General features: G+C 37.5%; 2 long non-coding RNA genes across 3 annotated transcripts in view; one reads left to right on the forward strand and one right to left on the reverse strand.

Moving 5' to 3' along the window:
- Positions 1-21,136, forward strand: part of LOC115942909 (uncharacterized) — an 82,913-nt gene extending 61,777 nt beyond the window's left edge. The window contains exons 2-3 of the long non-coding RNA XR_014140408.1: positions 11,090-11,166; positions 16,853-21,136. This is a non-coding gene — a long non-coding RNA (uncharacterized LOC115942909). The remainder of the gene's footprint in view (positions 1-11,089; positions 11,167-16,852) is intronic.
- LOC115942910 (uncharacterized) overlaps positions 1-21,397 on the reverse strand; it is a 465,869-nt gene that overhangs the window by 168,368 nt on the left and 276,104 nt on the right. The gene's annotated exons all lie outside the window — the stretch shown is intronic.

The raw sequence follows: 21,397 nt of genomic DNA on the forward strand, positions 1-21,397 counted from the left end.
CTCAGTTTTAAACTCCACTTCTTGACACAAGGAGCTGCTATGTTCTCAAATTAACTTCTTATTCTTGAATCCCTTCCACCTTTTCTCCCTGACTCTCTTTGCCCAAATTTGTAAGTTAACATTCTGTTGCTCCAAGAGTTTCTCCTGCTAGCTCATCCAATTCTGCAACCACTACTACCACCACTGGTAATAACAACAAGCCTTTGCCCCTTGCCTGTTATACTCCAGTTCCTTTACATACATCATCTGCATTCAACAACTCCATTAAATACATATGATCATTAAACTAGAAAATATGAGATTTAGACTCTTTAGGGAGGTAGGGTATACATCTGGGCTTATCTAGACAAATCTGTATTCTCTCCACCCCCTCTAAGGGGTTCTACAGAAGGATCTGGTCAAAAAATAAATATTTACTGAGCACCTGCAAGCACTAGGCAGAGGGTGTACAAAGCTTTCATAGAATGTTCAGTCAGGCCCAGCCTTCCCACTCATTCCTTGCCTTCTCTCGGCTCCTCTGTATGTCAAAAATACAAACTCTTCCCTATGGTATCACATACAGCTGTCAACGAATGTTTTATTTCTCACCTTTAAGCCAGAAAACTCAGAGTTTAATATCTGTATATTATTTTATTTTTTATTTTTATTTATTTATTTATTTTATTTTTAGTATTATTTTTATTTTATTCCTCTTCATCTTTTTTTTACTTAATTTTATTTTTTGACCATTTAATTAATTTATTTTATTTTTATTTATTTTAAAAAATCTTTTTATTGTGACCATTTAATTTATTTAAATTTAGGGTTGGTATTTACATTTAGGATTGATGGCTATGACAACATGTAAGTAATATAGTGCAGTCTTCTGGGCCTTCATTTTGTTGTTTTCTTGCTGTTGTTTGTTTTGAATCAGTGTAATTCTAAGATGTCTTCAGGATCTGCTTCTATGAATAGAAATGGGGAAGAGAACAGACAACCTATGCAAAGGGTCAGTGGCAAGTTAATGCACATAAGTAACAAAAGATGAAAGAAGAAAGGGAATAAACTGTCAAGGGGGCATTTTTCTTCTCCTTCACCTCTCTCCTTTTTAGTCAAGAAATGAAGAAATCATTTAGTTTTGGTATTAGCATCTCAATCTTTTTTGATCTGCTGTTATGTTGACTTGGATTTAGGAAAGTTTCACATATCATTTTTTCAAAAGGCACAGAAGAGGAAATATGGTAAAATGACAAACCTTCCAAGAAACCCACCTTAGACTCAAAATTTAAGATAAAGCAAAGACACACACACAGTTTTCCAGTGGATTTTGATTTGAATGTGAAAGCTCTTCAGAACTGTATTTTTTCAATAGTTAATTTGAGCATATGAAAAAGGAGAAGGGGAATGGTTTCCAAAATCTCTTTGACACCTTACACCACTGCAGAAAAGACTCATGCAAAATGTAGTAGGAAATACCATGAATTCCATCTCTACCTCCATCTCCAGCCAGTGGGTCCTGCTGTGGAGGTCTTAACTCCACTTGATGGGAAGAACACTCCAGAACACTAGGAGAAACAGAATAGGATCTGCACAGCAGGAACCACTGGAAGGAGGTGGAGATGAAATTCCCATTATTTCGCAATGTTTTTTATGTAACAGAAGGCTGATTTTTCTCAGTAAGTGTATCAATCCCCCCATTTTACTCTTCATGTGTAACACACTCAACATCACAAAAATTGAAGAGGAAAAGACTAAGTTTAAATTTTCTCCTGAAAGCCTATATTTTGTATTGCCTGTCATAAGAAACAACTAGATAAAGGAGAGCTACCTGATAAAAAACTGGAAGAGCTAAAACCTTTTGTACCTTACTATAGTTCTATATGGTTGTGGCTAAAAATTGGTGTTGTCCTCTTTCAATAAATAAGAGTATTCCATCCTATGGAAATGGCCATTCCATCCTATTGATAACCATGGAAATATTTAGAAAGGAGGAGATGTCTTTTTTTTTTTTTTAAAGATTTATTTATTCATTTGAGAGAGCGAGAATGAGAGAGAGTACATGGGAGGGGGGAGGGTCAGAGGGAGAAGCAGGCTCCCCGCCGAGCAGGGAGCCCGATGCAGGACTCGATCCCAGGACTCCAGGATCATGACCTGAGCCGAAGGCAGTTGCTTAACCAACTGAGCCACCCAGGCGCCCGAAAGGAGGAGATGTCTTGAAGAATGGGCAGGCTACCCTCATAGGCATGCAAAAAGGAAACATATTTCATAATGGAAAAAAAGGAAACAAGGATATAAACATCTCATGGGCTCCAAGGAAAGGGCGTGCAACATAAATAATTTTCCCTATTTCTCTCTATGGGGACTTACTTGCTTTTTTCATTACTTCATTTTTTGTATTGATTTTATTTTTGTCCTAGAAAGACTTCCTCTCAGATGCTGATTAGAGTATTTGAAAGCTAATTTTAAATTCTCATAAAAGAGTGTCTCATGGTTCCAACTTGAGCTAGATTTCTACTCTGGGTCCAAAGTAGTTATGGATGCCTAATGCCCCTTCAAAAGAGCTTATGACGGCAGACGGTCAGAAAAAGTTTGGGACATATTTTTTTCTAAAGGGAGCATAGAAAAGGAAGGAAATAATTGGTAGAGAGTGTAATTGATATTTCTGGTACATTCTACCTTTATATTTTCCCAGGTACATGTTTAGAGTCCATAGTATAGCTGTTGCTAAGTGATAAACTATTCCAATGCATACAGCCTAAAACAGAAATAATGTATTTCTTGTGTGTGCATGAGTCAGGTGGGCAGTTCTGCTGCTCTGGGCCAGGCTTGGCTAATCTCACCTGGGCTCATTCACATGGCTGCTGTCAGCTGGCAAGTTGGCTGGGAGCTTGCTGGTCTAGGATGGGCTCACCCCTCACCTCCCCATGTAGCCCGTCATCATCCTCCAGCAGAGTACTTGAGCTTATGCTCAGGGCAGATTGAAGAGTCTAATAGAGAAAAAGCACACGAAACCTCTTGAGGTCTAGTTTCAGAACTAGCATGATACTGCTTCTGAGCATTCTATCGGTCAAAGCATGTCTCAAGGCCAACCCCATTTCTTGGCTAAGGAAATAGACTCCACATCTTGGAAGAACTTCAAAGTCACATTGCAAAGGGAGGGGCTACAGGGAGGCCCTGAATTGGTGTCACCAATGCAAGTATCTGACATATTTATATCTTTATTTATCTCACCCACTTATCATTTAACCCAACCAACTCTCTCTTTTGGCCTTTCTATTCCTTTTTCAGAAAGGCCATGTCTTCTTGGACCCTTAAATATTTTCTAGTTAACTTTCTATTATCATGGTTCCTTTAATAGATCATTTTCAGACACATGGTCTTCCTAAAATCTTCAGGGTGATATTTCTCTTATTTCATCCTACAGTATTCATACTTAGGCTTTTTTTTTTTAATATTTTTTACATTTTTATTTGTTTAAAATCACGGTTAAGACCAGAGACTTTATAGCTAGACTGCCTGTGTTTAAATCATAGCTTCACTACTTAACCACCATATAATTGAACAAATTGCTTCAAAGTGCACTCTCTTTGCCTCAGTCTCCTCATCAGAAGAATGGGGATATTTGTACTCACCTCATAGAATTTTAAAGGGATTAGTGATTAAATATTTCTAAGTGGGAGGGGTAGTACCTGGTCACATGGTAACTTTTTAGTAACTTTTATTATTATCATTAACTTTATCAACCATCAAATGAACAAGACTATATCCAGACTCAGCATTTTGATTGAATAGATTGACCCTTTGCTTGTCATTTGTTTGCTGAGCAAAACTTAACCTCAGGGCTGTAGCTGAAGAACTAGATGATGTGCAGAACTCCTAACATCTCTATGAACAATTACAATCCATCTTGTGCTGTGTCTTCTCCTGAGTTTTATTTGTGGGTTTCACTGCCAACGGGTTTAACCTTTCACTGCCAGCCCATGCTCCCCTTGCTCCTCTCTCTCTTATTATACAGGCAGTATTGGAGTTTCTGTTTCTAGAAGAACATACAAGGTGAGTGGGCTGAGGAGGGAGGGAAGAGAGAAGAGCATCAGCTACAATCATTCTTGGTCAGTGTAGGCCCTGCTTCTCTGCCTGAGCCTGGGGGTGTGTGGATCAGTTTCACTATCTCTCCAACATCTCTTATTCTGTCAAGGCTGGTCTATTTCATGAGATGAAGATGCAAGGGCACCAGTTGGTTAATACACTCAACTCTGACTTCCAATTATTGAAAATTCCTTCCAGATCCAAGGCCTTAGGTTTTCTGTCAATCTTAGTTTATAAGGTCATAAATTTGCATCTTTTCTGTCTTTACATCGTTCTTTTAGTGGGAGTTTGGGAGAAGCTTTGTACAGGACTTCTTGACAGAGGCCATTTTTAAACCAGAAACTTTGTTCATCTAATTGCCAAGTTTATTTGGCTCTTGTTTTCATTCAACCTAAAAATCTCGATGTGAACATTATCCAAGAATAACTCCTCCTTAAGTAAATATAGTATGTTATTGAATAAGAAGCACATCGAATTTTAAACTAAGAATTCTAAAGTTTCCAGAAAACAGGTTACACTCTCATGCAGTTTTTTTCTGGGGGGCGGGGTAGTAAGTGACTTGTGACCCTCAAATGAAAACAAATTCTAAGATCTCAGTGGTGATAGTTGGGTATTATTTTTGTTTAAGAAGTTTGAATATTGTAGATATAAGACTCTTATAACACAAGGAATATTATTAAATATTTGCATGTCTCCAGATTATGTTTTTTTCTTTCCTTTTTTTTTCCTTTTTTTGGAGCTAGAGTTTGAGTCAATAAGAGATGGAAAGATATTTCTTCCTGGCTGAAAAATAAAATTCGAAAATAGGTATTTTGAACTTGTGCAGTTTTTATTTCCTAAATCTGTCACTAACCAGGGAATCATTTTGTGTGTGTGTGTGTGTGGTTGGCTGTTATTTATAAATAAGTTATATTTTATGAAATTTTAATTTTTCAAAATATTATTTGACATGTTTCTTTGGAGTGCTGTTTATGGTGATCCCGTACTTATCAAACTACCCATGAAGGGACAACTTTATGCACACAAAAAAAACACTTTTGTAAACGTTCATAAGTTGTTTAAAAGAAAAGCTGATCCCCTAATAATTCCAACCCGTTCATCTAAATAAGTGATAGAGTGTGGAATCCTGTCTGTTGAGCAGGCTACTTGGTGGTCCTGGTTACCAGTATTTCCCCAGTGACAAACGAATCACCTGGCAAAATAGATGTATTGAGAGGTACATATTTGTTAAACCCAACTCAGAAATGTGACCATTTGCAAGGAAGCAAACAAATGCTAACGAATTGATGAGTCCAATCAAATTCAGTGAGTAATTTAGATATATTTTAAAAAGCAATGACATATAACGTTGACTAAAAACAGCATTGTCATCAAAACAAAAACATAACAACCACCCTTGCAATTTGACTGATTGGAAAATAAACTCCAACTTTTTAATGACTTGGTTCAGTTTTTTTTTTTTTTTAAAGATTTTATTTATTTATTTGAGACAGAGAGAATGAGAGAGAGAGAGCACATGAGAGGGGGGAGGGTCAGAGGCAGAAGCAGGCTCCCTGCCGAGCAGGGAGCCCGATGCGGGACTCGATCCCAGGACTCCAGGATCATGACCTGAGCCGAAGGCAGTCGCTTAACCAACTGAGCCACCCAGGCGCCCAATGACTTGGTTCAGTTTTATCAAGAACCCCTTCGTTATACCTATTGTGACATATTGCACATTTATAGAACTCCCATCTCTGAAACTGAATTGGACAGGATCTAACAGATTTATTTCTAAAAGGGTATAATTGTGTTTGTTTACTGGTAATAAAAGTGATTGAAACAGTTTTGGAGTTTTGAGAAGGCCATTAATGTGTTTCCCCATTTCATTAATAGTTTCTGTGTGAGTGCCAGGCTCATTACACCATCTTGTGAGAGCATCTTCACCAGATCCCTCTTAGGTAGGGTTAATACACTAATCTACTTTCTCAATCAAAAAATTTGCTGATCCATCTCTCTGTACTTTTGCACTTTTGATTCTCATTTGGAATTGTATTTATCTGTCCCTTTGGTAATAATTATATCTAAAGTTTGTCTCCTATATGAACTTTTACTCTCGTTAATCATCTTGTCTACATTGCTACTTTAATTCTCATTCTTTGGTGTTATTCTGGGAATTATCCTAATTTCCATGAGATAGAACACAGCTTTGAAAGTGTTTTTAGGTAGTACTTTGGTATGCAAACTTTTTTTTTACACAGTGGTCATACTTTCTAAGCCAATAAAAAAAGCATTTATATACTTGGGCAACTCTAAGTGTATTTCTCAGAACAATAAGGGAGTATATCTGAAATTGGAATATGTTGGGAAATCTGTACTGTGTACTCACCATAATTACAAGGTTTGGTCACAGAGAACAAAGCGGTTGACTGACCAACAGGCTTGTAAACCATCCTATTATTTGCATTAGTTTCTGCTTGGAATCTGTTGATAGAGGCTATAGCTCCTGGAAGAAATAATGTTTAATGTGGATTCAATGTTAGAACAAAAAGTAATTTTTTATAAATAATTTTCAAGCTGTAGAAATACCTCAGAATCTTGTTCTTCCTTTTTTTTCTTTCAATTCATCAAACCACATAGCTATCACACACCTACCATGTTCTGTGTAATTTGCTAAGTACTGGAGATTTGGCGAAGGATGAAACAGAAAGCACTAACTTACCCTGTGTCATTTTAAGTGTCTTAGAAAGTCTTAGTGGAAAATTGGATCAAAAATAATCTCTGAATTCCATACTTACCATGAAATTCGAAGTCTAAAAATGCATTTTTTAAAGATGATTTATTGGAAAGTGAGAGTTAAATTATAGAAGGCAATAATTGGGATGTAATAATTTATATCAGAAATGATACATATGTTAAAGAGTAGCATTTTGACAGATGTAAAATTGTATCAGAAATTTAATAATAATAATACACTAAGAATTATATAAGACAAAGGAAAATGCTGAATCAAATTTTTCTTGGATAAGAGACTAGGTCAGCCATTGGTCATTCCTTGGTCTCCCTTCTCTAGCAATAGAAATCATTCTCCATTCTGTTGAAATTTGTAGGGATGACACGAAGCATTGTAGACTGATGAAGTGTACAGCTAGTGTTCTCCACTCTTCCTCTTTTCCTTTCCCTTAGATTTTCTTATTTGGCCCCAAACAAGTGGTTTGTCATTGATGCTTTCCTTGTATTCATTGTCATTGAAATAGTGGTATTAAGGATAATATTTCTTAAATGATATCATACTTTTATTACCCTTGTTCTTTTCTTCAAGCAACTCTAGAAATCATTAGTTACATGATGGAAGAGCTGAACACCATCCCTATGGAAAAAGTTATTCCAAAGTCTTGGCTCCACCAGCTGCTGCCTACACACAGAATTTCTGACCACAATACACATGAAGAGATAAGAATATTAACATATTTGGGGCGCCAGGGTGGCTCAGTAGGTTAAGCATCTGCCTTTGGCTTGGGTCATGATCTCAGGATCCTGGGATTGAGCCCTGTGTCAGGCTCCCTGCTCAGCAGGGAGTCTGCTTCTCCCTTTCCTTGTCCCTTCTGCCCTTCCCCCCAACCCCGCTCATGCTCGCTCGCTTTCTCTCTCTCAAATAAATAAAATCTTTGAAAAAAAGAATATTAGCATGTTTAATCAAAGGCATGCACTTTTCAACCTAAAATACTCAATGCAAGATAGCTTGGAAAGAATAACATTTTACACACACACACACACACACACACACACACACTGCAAAAACCAACTGTGACCCCTATCTTGGGACCTTAGAGACTGTCATTTATGTCAGTATAATTAAATCTTCAAATCATGGGGGAGTGGTGTCATTATGGTGGGCACTGGCTGTGTGAAGCTAAGCTTCTTTAAATAACAAAGTAGAAGTAATTCATAATAGGACCATGGAATGATGATTTTGTCTCATGCTGGTCTGACAAATAAAGTGGTTTCTCTTGGAAAATTTTGGGGACAAAAAATCTAATTCCAATGTGGACCATAATATTTTAGATATATTGTTCTATGGAAAAGCAATACTAGTTAGATAAATTAGCATAGTGATATGATTTGAGTCTCTCCCTGTTTTCATTTGTGCTTCTGGAATGGGGATGGCTCCATCTGATATTTTTGTTATGAGGGGATATTAGCTTTTTCTCCTCATGCCTCTTTTATAGTCCTGGGGAGGAGGACATTTCACTTCCCTAAGCACCAAGTTTCAAATGAGTACTGCAAAGTATACACTATAAAAAATGCAATGACTTAATTGATTAGTGAGGTGGTCTTTTCTATTCCTTTGCCAAAGTAAGCTCAGAATAATAAATCTTACGGAACATAATGCATCAACAGCTCTATCCCATAATAACAAACCCAAACCTTTGTAACTTAGAAAGATGGTGTGAGAGAATGTTTGTCTCTTACATTTTATCATCAATCTTTTCATCTTTATTAGAGCTGATGCTGCAGAGTACAAAGTTAAGTGGAAAGTACAGATTATCCATGGATCTCACTGAAGTTAATGAGTTTAATCTACTTTCTGTCAAGCTTGACTCAAGTTGTTAATTAGGAGGCAAATTGGCCAATTTAATTTCCCCCTTCTTACCCGCCCCCCATTTTCTGCTCTCTGGAATATAAATAATCATGGATTAGGCAAAAGGTCAAGAAGAAAAATAAGGAAAGGGGCTTGAATATTTTAGAGACTATAAGATGTTGAATGAGCAAAAAATAAATTATCTACCTAATTTTTTCAGTGACTATCAAATTTCTCATAAAGACAAGCCCTCTTAAAAGGGAAACAACAAAATCAAAGCTCAAAATCAGGGGAGTTTAGCTGTAATTTTCCAGAAATTAATTTTCATTTTTTTTTCATCTTCCATATAGTGACATATTAGATGCTTCACTTTTAGGTTAAATATATTTTTGTAATTTCCCACTTAATCTGTTCCAAATAGTTACAGTGTGTAGGTCTGGGTAGCTAATTGCTTTTCTTGATTCCCTTTCAGATTTTCAAACAATGTTTACAATGAATCACTTTTTTTTTTTTGCTGTCACTTGTTTGTTCTACTTTGCTTTTAATGCCCCTTCCTTAGATGTCTCAGCCAAGAGCTGCATCATATTGACACCAACTTAACTCTCATGAATGCAAGTTGGTTTTCCAACCCATTAGTGCCCTCCACCAGTCAAGTGTTGGACCGCTAGAAATGAAGAAGCAGAACTTTGGTTTACATATGTTGACATGAACAACTCAGTTGCACCCGTTATGAGAGTAACTGCTTAGCTCATGATGAGTGAATAGGTCATCCAACAAGAAACAGAAAACACAGAAATGGGCCCTCTATGGGAGCAGGGTAGCAAGGTGCTGACAGTTTAATGAATGACTTGTCTGTTATGACAGTGGGACACCTTGCAATGCCAAGTGCAAATATTTGAAAGAATATGCAATGCAGGAAATGTATATATGTTCTATATATAGGACACTTAGATTGCCTGTATCACTAACAGATGGGCAGAGTTTGAGAAATCTTATTTTATAATGTGCAACATCACCCTTGTCAGATATACTTTGAGATCTAAGGATAAATGGAGCATGACACTCAGAGTAAAATGGGAATTCCACTGTATGTACTTTGGGACCGGGGGCCTTAGGGTAGATGAGATCAGCATAGAATAGTGCCCATATTTTTTACAGCCCCAACTCTGATCTCATTTATGATTTAATTGTACACAGCTCTAAGCACCATGTGAAATGAAATGGGTAAGGAGATCATTTTGAGAGAAGACTTTAAATAAAATTAAATAGTGAAAGCATGACTAAGGAGCCAACTGATCAGAGTAATAAGAGGTTCACTTCCTCTTTCTGATTAGGAGATTGCCTACATCAATGCTGAAGAGCAATAAAATATCCGAGCTCTGAAAAAATGGCATTATTTTTCAATGGACTCAGAGTTATAACTCAGATAATTTTTAATTAAATCAGCATAGGTAGATGACTGACTGATAGGTCTTCAAATAGATCCTGAGACACTCATCCATACTCGCATGCATTCTTGTAAATACATTTGTTACCCATAATAAATAATCACAGAGACAAGGAATTAGACTCACCAACTGCAGAGATTAATGGTCATTTTAGAATGTGATGGGTTGAAAGTGTACGCATGGTAGATTAGTGTGTGTGGTATTTTCTATTAAAGAAGTAAAGCAGGGGATGGGCAACACCTGAAACCTGTAGATATCCACACTGTTGAATTTCATTAATGCTAACTCATTAGCCAGATTAAGCCATAGCGAAGTCTCCCTCTTGGCTCATCATTACGTGCATTCCCATTCATTATTCATCAGTTTTACTGGCAAATGGCTCAGTACCAACTGCTTTGCTGAATGTTCTAGTTAATGGCATATCGCCTTCAGAAATGTACTGTATCAAAGCCCTAAAAGCAAATCTATGGATTGCTGTTCTTAGCTTTCCATTCATTCTCTGGCAACTCTCCCAGCAAAACTGGATTCTCAGAGCCTTGCTAAGACAGCATTTCTTCCTAGGCACGAAAACAATTCTGTAGGAATAAAGGGCCCAAGCCAATAAGAACTCACATGAAGCTGGCAAAATATAGGTCCTTACAGCTGGTTAGACTGCTTTGTCTGTGTAGCCAGGTCTCAATATCTGGTGTAAACTACTTGGCTGAGGCAACAGAGTAATATATCTGGCTTTCAAATCATCACAGCACCATCATTTGGCCTATTGAATTGATCCAATTAGACAAGGGATCTCAATGCTATTGGAACATAGCTATTATAACTTGCTGCAAAATAATATGTCCCTTTAGTGCAGGCTAAGTGGTCTGCTAAATGTTTATTTCTCTTAGTCAGTTCTACAATATTTTTTGATATAGAACTTAGCTGTTTATAAAAATGAAAATATAATTAAGCACATAAAAATTGTATGTGAAAAAATTTGCCTCTGCAATTTCTCACTATCTGTGATCTCCTCTTTCCACAGGAACAGCTCTACCACTGCACTACTTATGCTCTCCCCATTGGAGCCATTCTGGATGCTTCCCTCCTCTATCTATCCTGGTGGGTTTACCTGATCAGCCTCTGAACACTGCCAGTTATGTACAACTATTGCCCCCTCAAATTCACCCTTCCTTTCCAGTCCATCTGCTTTCATTCCAGGTCAGGTCTTCATAATCAGCGAGTTATCAACATTATATACGGTAGCTTCATGGAACCATGTCTCGAAACCCTAGTTGGAGAAGAATGCGTTAGAAGTCTCTTTCCTTTTGCAGTTAAGCCAGATGAGGATGTAAGTCATATAAATGTAAACTCTATGACAGGTGAGCGGGGTGATGGCTCTTCCCTTGATGGAAGTCTGTTGACTCTCAAAATATGGCAGCAGCTGGGTACTAGAAAATGGAGGTGAGCTGTGGAGATATGTTAGAGACACCCAGAAACAGATCCTCCCACTCAGTGTCCTCATCTAGTAATAGAGGCTTGTCTTTGAAAACTCTAGAAAAACTTACTAAATGCTTCAGCCCAAAAGGAAAAAAATAAAAAGTATACGAACAAGGTCAAGTGACAGGCAATGCGTTTTGTAACACGTATGACAAGGAAAGAGCTAATTTTCTTAGCATAAAATATTCCACCAAGTCAGTCAGGGAAACCAAACCTTCCAGTGGAAATATTGTCAAGGGACAGGAACAGATAGCTCCTAGGGGTTTAAAGAGAAATTAAATTTAAATATGATGAAATGTTCAAATTTTAAAATAAAACTATATGTGTTTACATAATTAGGTTCATAAAGACCAGAAAGTGTAAGATCAAAGGGAATGTGGAGAACCGTACTCACATACATATATGGAGGGAATAGAGACCCTTTGCCAGTACAATTTGCCCAAAGTTATCAAATTCTACAGAAGCATATTCTGATAAAGAATTCCATTCTTAGAGTCTTGGTTATAGATTAGATGTGTGCAGATATGTAGGTGCAAGAAGGCAGCTATGTCATTGTTTATGAAGGTAAAGGACCCAGAAACAATGTTTAAGTGTGGTAAGAGGGGGTTAGTGAACAAATACTGGTAGTTCCATCCAATGGAGTAATAGGGAGCTACGGCTGTCAGAAAAGAATGAGGAGGGTCTGTATACTTCCATATGGACCAACTTCCAAGACAAAGTGAAAATGCAGAGTGAAAGAGAATGTGTACCAAATCCTAGTTGTGTGAAAAAGGAAGGTTATACACATGTTGGCATATACCCATATTATCTGTAGATTTTTACATAAAACCTTTGTAGTAGTGATTGTGTCTGAGGTGGGGAAATAGGAGACTGAGAATCACTAGCAGACAGAAAACATGATTTGCACTGAATACTTACTTGTTCCCTTAGGGTTTTTCAATTTTGCATAAATTAATCTTTTAAAAATAAAAATATGTATGTTATGTATATATATGTAGGTGAGATATTGTGTATAATATATACTCATTATATATAATATATAAGTATACATATCACATAAATAAATATCTACATTATACACACACACATACACACAACTATCTGGAATAATTCATCTAGGGATTAGGAAGAAAAAATCTGATCAGAAAAATGTACCAGAAGATGGTGATGACTAACATTTGGCTAATTTTCTACTCCCTCAAATCCAGTCAGTTGGAAATTTTCATTTAAAAACAAAACAGTCTCTAATTAATAGAAATTTAAGCTAGAGGAGATGATGGGTTTCCTTGGTTGGAGGGAAACTTCTGTGCTTGATATATTCTGCCTCATCTCTGAAAACCCCGAGGTGAACAGGTAAGTGAGGTTTTGATTCTTTACTTTTACTTTTTGTTACTGATTTTGATGCATTTCTTCCCTTCAGCTCTTTTCCTATTCCCAAGGAAGATTTGTCCACTAATCAACTTCTCTTCTATTGGCTTCCTGCTTTGATTCAGTGAGCATTCCACTCTTGCTTCATTATAAAAAGGGGTCAGATGGAATTGCAAAAAGATAGGGGCCAACCTTCATACATAGTACTGTCATTTCATGGTGGCTGCACTCATCAGATGGCTAGCCTGAGTCAATTCAGCAAGCTGCCCCTAGAACATGGATGCCTAATTTGTATAAAACCATACTTTTCAGGGTGTACTCTTCCCACCTTACAGCCTAAAGTGCTGTCCCATAAAGCAATTAGTACTCTTCTCCCTCTCTCTCTCCCTCCATCCCTCTTTTTCAAAACTAGTTTGTACCAAATGCACATGACAATTAGAATCTCCACAGTATCTGGATATTCAACCAAATGACTTTCATGGCTCTTGTTATAAGTTTTGGACCCAATGTGCTCTGCCTTCATTTATCTCATCCCTCCTTTATTCAGTTCCTTATTCTGATATGCATAATTCCTTCCATCAGGCTCGTTTTTACCTCACCCACCGTAATTCATCTTCTTTCCAGTGAACTGCACACTTTAGAGCCCCAATGCCATCAATCACAATTGACCTGCATCTTCAAGCTTTCAGAGAAAGAGTTCTCCACCTTTATGTAACCAAAGTAAACCAAAGCCTGGTAGGATGGCTTCTCCCTTAGGCTCATCCTCTTTCAGGCCTGGGAAGCACTGTAGCAAATGTCCTAGTCCTCATTACCCACTTCAGTATTTCTTCAGGTCATTATATCTGTAATTAGCCCTCTCTCTCATCCTCCATACCTCCAATCCCCTAAACCTTCATCCCTTTCCCTAAGCCAGCTCTACTCACCTCTCTCACTTGATATCTTCCTCTTTGCTCACTAACTTCTTCAGCTTCCTGCCCTCTGCCCACACAGTGAATTGCATCTGTGCCCCTTCTTCTCTGTCTCGGAAGGACTGGATCCCCTTCTACACACCAGACTTATGCACACACCTTTGCTTTCCATCCCATTTCTTTCTGAGTTCGAGAAGACCTCAGGGACTTGGTTCCATTACTAGAGTGTCTCATTCGCAATGTCTCTTCTTCTGTGGCCCTTTTGCTTCTATTTGCTTAAACAAACAAATGAACAAACCAAGCCAAAACAACAATAAAACACATGGGGAGGGGGGCGGACTTCTTTAACTTTTGGGTCTCCAGTTATTTGAGCCAGAAATCAAGCCTTCCCACTGTTTCTCTGCTTGTTTAAGCACACCATCAGTTCCTTTTCCATTTCTATAAGCCAGTACTTCTCAACGTTGAAAGCATTCCTAGGGATCCTGATTGGGCAGATCTGAGGTGTGGCCAGGGTGTCTGCATTTCTAAGAAGCTCCTGCTTCTGCTGCTCCCTGGATCACCCATGGTGTGGAAGACTAGAGATGCTTCTAACACACTTGGTGAGATTTCAGGAGCAAATTTCAAAAGAAGGCACACGATTATTTTCCATAGCTTTTATCCAATGGCTTGGAGAGAGCAATCTAATCTTAACATTGATAATGCAATCACCATCATTTCATTGATGTAGGTACTAGATTAGGTTTATTTACCTACCTTAAGTCATTGATCTTTATAATACTTGGAGTATAGATGAGGAAACTGGAGTTTAAAGAGGTTGGATGACTTGCTTGTGTGCCAAACTGACAAAAAAGAAAAATGGTTCCCATGAGAGACGATGGACTCTGAAAAACAAACTGAGGGTTCTAGAGGGGAGGGGGGTGGGAGAATGGGTTAGCCTGGTGGTGGGTATCGAGGAGGGCACATTCTGCATGGAGCACTGGGTGTTATGCACAAACAATGAATCATGGAACACTTCATCTGAAACTAATGATGTAATGTATGGGGATTAACATAAGAATAAAAAAATAAATAAAAAAATAAATTAAAAAAAAAAAAAGAAAAATGGTTCCAATCACCATTGTTAGAATAATTAGTGTCCATGCCTCTTAAAATATTTTGAATTTATACTCCGATTTCCCTTTTATTTATTACCTTACTTTCTTATCCTATTTTTTAAAAGATTTATTTATTTATTTTAGGGGTGGAGGGGCAGGGGGAAAGGGAGAGAAAGAATCCCAAACAGACTCCACACTGAGCACAGAGCCCGAAGCAAGGCTCAATCCTAAACCCTGAGATCATGACCTGAGCCAGAGGCTGAGCCACCCAAGCACCCCTTTTCTTGTCCTATTTTGTCCCTCTTCACCAACATGACTGGGTGTTAGGAAGTAACTTTTGTCTTTAGAGAAAAAAAAATTCTATTTCTCTACAGAACAGAAACACAGGGAATAGAGCATTTAACTTGACAATCCCCTTATAAATAAATAACGAAATAATAAAATTTCGTTCTGGGATCAGGCTGATGAGGTTTGAAACATGGCTTTGCCTCCCAGTTTGTGATCAAATTATGTAACTTCTCTGTACCTCATTTCTTGAAAAGACAGGGAAATACTAAAATTTTTCTCATAGGTTGTGACAAAGATGAAATGAAATAAAGCCTCTTATAAAATAAGCTAGCACCTGGCAAATGATTAATGCATGTCAGGAGTTACTATTTGTATTACCATTAATGTTATTATTGCTATTATTATTATGGATTTTAAAAAATTTATTCCTGTGATGACGACGGTGATTATCCTACTGAGACTGAAAGATATAATTCAGCCAAATGATCTATCATTTTGGTTTGCTAGTTCTGTCCACAGACTGAGTCTGCAGAACTCCCCTGATGCTTGAAATTCTGCAGACCGATTTCTCCTCCATCTCTTAATCCTCTCCACGAAGATAGAGCAGTTAATGAATTAGCTTGATCTATCTCCTTAAGCTTTACTGTCATCAGCAAATTACCCTAAAGACTATTATAAATGGACTTTACAAATTAGAAATCATGACCTTAAATTACTTCCTTCCTCCCTCTATTCTCTCATTTCAAAAATTTGCAAATCTACTACCCATCAATTTAGCTCTGGCAGACAAAATTTAATCAGGCATTTCTTATACAGAATTGTATACAAAAACTCTTTAGTAGGACTTGTAGTTTTGTTTGCTGGGATTATCCAATGACTTCAACTGTAACAATTATTTAAAGAAAAAAAAAACGACCTTGATCATCCTGCCATCCGAGGATTATTATAGGATTAGAGTTACTGATATTTTGAATCTCTGTGATTCTTGTTGATTTCATTTGGTAAATTGCCTGAATTGATATAACTGATGGACTAACATTTATTTTGCCACCTAACTGTACAAAGAGGATTTATATATGTCCCAGAAATATTTTTAATACTTATATAGATATAAAGTTTAGCAATGGTTCTATTAACAAAGCAGAAAGGTGCTTTCTTTATACTGACACAGTGAAATAAGTTCATATTTTCTTTAACAGATGATAAATTTATAAAGCTGGGATTGACCTTGAAGGTAATGAAATAAAAGACTAATTTTTTTTTTCCATTCAGTGAGCTTTAGAAAGTTAAGTGTCTTGCCCACTATCATGGAGGGACAGTTAGGATAAAAATAGCAGATCAATTTCTTTTTCACTGGAGGAACAACACTTCTGAATGAATGCCAACATTTAATTTGACTTCATATTAGCTATTATCTACAATTTGGGATAAAATTAACTTAGCAAGGGAATGCATAATTACCATATGTCATTTGATTTTAATAAAAATGTGGTTTATATTATTGTTTTGCCAGGATGTGTTTTGTTTACAGCCTTCTTAGTTCACGTAAGACTCCCTATACAAATAGTTGCACAAGAAATACTATTTCTACTCTGTCATAACCTAGTCTGCCCTCTGGCTCAGATTTCAAATGCTTCTGCTTCTGTTAAGTTTCCTCTGCATGAACACCATGAAGAGTGGAGGCTGCGTCTGGTTAAAGATGGAAAGAAGATCACATGCATACACTATCCTGCCCTCCAGATGCCTCAGTATAATAATTTCAGGGAATAAAGGAGAGAAAAGCAAACCCCACAAGAATAAAGAGAAAGTATTAAGACAAATGATGTTAGAATGATAGCCATGTTCCTGCAGTTGACTGTTGGAGGTGCACTCTCCGGAGTGAGTAAACCCAATGGGATCTGGCCTGGGAGACACCATTTGACAACGAGGACTTCATGTGGAAAACAGACGTTGATGACGAGTTTACATTGTGAATGTTTAGACTCCCAGCTTTCCACCTCACCAGCTCCCAGGATGCTGGCAGCAAGTTTGTATTAACTCAATCCTGCTGCATAACAGGATAAAAACAAAACAAGACAAAGCAAACAATGTTAGCATTTCAATTAAAATATAGATTGAGATCAATAAAGTTTTTCTGTAAGCGGTCAGGTAGTAAATATGATGGAGTTTGTGAGTCATGTATCATCTGTTGCATATTCTTCTTTGGCGGTTGCTGACTTTTACAATCCTTTACAAACTTGAAAAGCTGTTCTTAGCTAACTGGCTGTAAAAAAAATAGGCTGCAGGCCAGATGTGGCCCAGATTTGAACTGTAGTATGCCAACTCTTGGTATAGAGGATCACAGGTGCCATTTATCCTGCATCTATAACAAATAATGCAAAAATATGAACAAGGTGTATATTCTACCTGTGAAGTACAGGTAAAATAAACTCCAGACATCTAACTGTGAACACCCAGAATATGAAGGAGCTAAGTCCCACAGGAAGCTCACTTCTTGGGTGAGCAATGATCAAAAGCTGTTTCTTCCCACAGGCCCTTGTCCATAACTGGGCACCTGCTGGTAGAGCATCGTGTCTAGGCAGAGGGTATCTGCTAGAGTAAAGGGAAATCTAGAGACAATTTAGCAGCCACATAGACTGGCAAGACCTATTTGAATCTAGAGAAGTCCTAAAATCAAAACTGATCCTCTTTACCCATTGGATCACAACCACAAGATTTTTCTCAGTGGGAGTGAAGGGTATGGTTTGTGTTTGGCTAGAAAGGCATAGAGAAACCTCTAGTACATAATATAAAACCATGGGGAAAGAGAAAAAAAGCAGGGAAGAGAAGTCACCCTGCATTGACTAAGATATTGCAGTCAGCTAGCAGGACTTTGAAATAACTAGTATAAGTGTATTAAAGAAGAGAGAAAAGTATGTACACAATGAAGAAAAAGATGGATGGAAAATTTCAATAGAGAAAAGGAACTTTTTAAAAAAGCATTAAATGGAAACTCTAGAATCGAAAAAAAAAATCCTTATTTTAAGAGCTGATAAACTTAACAACAAACTAGACACTGCATTAGAAGAGATCAGTGAACTGAAACACAGATGAGGAGAAATAATCTAAACTGAAGAGCAGGGAGAAAAATGTGTTAACAACAACGACAAAGAAAACCAAAACCAAAAAAAACAAAACCGATGTGAGAGACATAGGATAATAATAAACAGTGTGATAGATACGTAATTGAAGATACAAAGGAACAAGAAAGAAGAGAAAGCAAGAGCTATTTTATTTTATTTTATTTTTTTTTTTTTTGAGGGGCAACTATTTTTATTTCCAATACACAGATATGAAAAATGAGTCTGAGAGAGGCTACATAACATGCCTTGGTTCACAAAGCTCATAAGTAGCAAGTGGCCTAATGAATTTGAATCCATCCCCAGCAATTCCACTCCTAGATATGTATAAACCAGAAATGTGTACATGAGCTCACCAAAAGATTAGGACAAGCTGTTCACAACAGCTCTATTTATAATAGCCGATCCAGAAATTTTCCCCATGTCCTTTAGGAGAATGGGTAAATTCTGCAAAAATCATATCATGGAATGAAAGCAAGAGCTATGTTAAAGTTGACTTTGGTATACTCATATGTGGAATCTAAAACAAAACAAAGCAAAACAAATGAATAAACAAACAAAAAGCAGAATCAGACCTATAACAGAGAACAAAACTCATGGTTGCCAGAGGGGATGGGTGGGGGGATGGGCAAAATGGGTCAAAGGGAGTGGGAGATACAGGCTTCCAGTTATGAAATGAATATGTCATGGGAATAAAAGGCAGAGCATATGGACTCTAGTCAGAGATGTTGTAAGAGTGCTGTACAGTGACAGATGGTAGCTACACTTGAGGTGAGCACAGCATAAGGCATGGAATTGTCGAATCACTATGTTGTACACCTGAAACTAATGTAATATTGTGTGTCCACCATATTCAAATAAAAAAAAAAGAAAACTAAAATAAACATAATAAATAAAATAAAATAAACTGACTTTGGTAAAGAATTTTCCAAAATGAATCAAATTCTTCAAATCAAATATCCAAGAAGCTTGCTGAACTCCAAGAACACAAAACAAGATAAAAGCACCTAGATCCATCACTGTAAAATGGCTGAAAATAAGTCTTAAAAGAAAGAAGAGTACGAACACCTAGCTGGTTCAGTTGGTTGAGTGTGCGTCTCTTGATCTCGGGGTTGTGAGTTCAAGCCCCACACTGGGTATAGAGATGACTTAAAAAAATAAAATCTGTAAAAAAACGAAGAAAAGAAAAAAAAAGAAAGAACAGTAAAACAAGCACAGTGTATTCAAGGAAATAACCATAATATTGACCTGTAGCTCCTCAAAAACAAAACAAAACAAAACAAAACAAAAAAATCACCCTCAAAATGATGGTGAAATGAGGACTTTTTCAGAAAATGGAAACTAAGAGAGACAGAAGTATCCCAAACATGATTCTGCTTTTCTTTTAGAGTAGCTCATGTTTCCTTAAAGTTTCTAAATTGATGGCAGTAAAAATATTTGTTTGGGGTTGCCTGGCTGGCTCAGTCCATAGAGCATGAGACTCATGATCACAGGGTTGTAAGTTCCAGACCCAAGTTGGGTGTAGAAATTACTTGAAAATAAAATCTGAGAAAGAATTGTTCTGAAAGGTGGTCTTAAATGAAGAATAAACTTGCTAGGAGGGGTAAATCTAATACAATGTAATAAAATGTGAAAATCTGAAAAAAATGGAGTGGTAGCAAAGATTCAGAAGTAGCCACTTTTACAAGGCCGAATGTTTATTCTTGTCAAAAACTGCATATTTAATCCATTATGCTAAATGAGGTTTATAATAAAGTATTTCATTTGGTTGCGACTCCCACTGTGTAACTCTCTTCTTCCAATTTACATACTGAATGCAAAGAACCAAAGAACTATTTTGACTACTTTGTATTCTAACTGACCCCATTCATCTAAAATACCTGGGTTATTTGGGAGAACTTGTGTTCCCTGGGTAGAATTAACCAGGTAATTGCTTCTTGATCACAACACAAGACAAGTTTAAATCTGGCCTCGGTCTTTACACGTCCTTTCCTAATGGTTTCTTTCCAAACTATCACTCACTACATGGACTGTTTTAAGACACCTAAATGTTTTCCATTCCTTAACATCTCTACTCACCACATCCAGGAGAAGCCATGTAATGGCCGCCCAGTGAGAGACCTGAAAGAGGGGAGGATATGAGATTTTTGAGTACTTTTGAGCTCTAGAGGCAGCTCAAGAGACCAGTTACTGGAGTCATTTCTTCTTTTACTGTGATGCGTTTTCTGGTGGAAGAGACACTGGTTGGGTCTCCTCCAGCAGAAGGCAAACATCTGGAGTTGATCTTTCACAGTTTAGGAAAGAATTGTTGTCAGCAATTTGTGACCACTCGTAAAAGTTTTATGGAAGATGAGCATTACCTTGAAAGCCTGACTAACGCTCCTCATACCAACCTGAAAATGGGCTGTTCCTCCCTAACGAGAACTCATTGACTGTTAGATGCACTGGCCTGGCTTTTGATGCAGTTAATATGAATTCTTATGAAGAACCAAAGGCTGGAGGTCATTCCCTGCTTACAGTACATGAAAGAGTGGCTGGTTTTGCAGGAGATGACCCAGGAGCTATGTACCTCCACATATTGCTGTTCGTGTTCTTGTCAAACTTCACCTTTGATGTGATGACACAGATATCATCTACCAAAGATCTACCAGAGATCATCTCCTATTCCCCAGGAGAGAAGAACTGCACTCTGTTGGGCATCCTCAGCTACAAGCTTGTCTAATCTTCACACACACCATCTTGACCCTGCGGGACAAGGACTATCAACAGTGCTGGGCACTGGCAAAGCCAGCATCCCCTCTCAAGCTGATAAAGAGGAGACGCATGAATTAGCCTTTTTAACCAACCTCATGGTGTCCAGCCAGAGCTTATCTTCAGTTTTAAGGAAGGAAAAGCTGAAGTTGGCTAAAAGCTTTTCTTTATTCTCTTTTCCCTTGATAGCCTATAAGTCACCAGGGGAGCTGAATATTGCAAAATCCTGTCATGGAACAGCAGGCTGATAAACTGAAAAATAAAAACAGATGTGGAGCAGGGAAGGCTTCTGGACATTTGTTTCTTGCTTTGGACTGGTTCAAGT

The sequence above is a fragment of the Leptonychotes weddellii genome, chromosome 15 (genome assembly GCF_054177405.1).
Source record: "Leptonychotes weddellii isolate Sample4059 chromosome 15, ASM5417740v2, whole genome shotgun sequence".
NCBI lineage: Eukaryota > Metazoa > Chordata > Mammalia > Carnivora > Phocidae > Leptonychotes > Leptonychotes weddellii.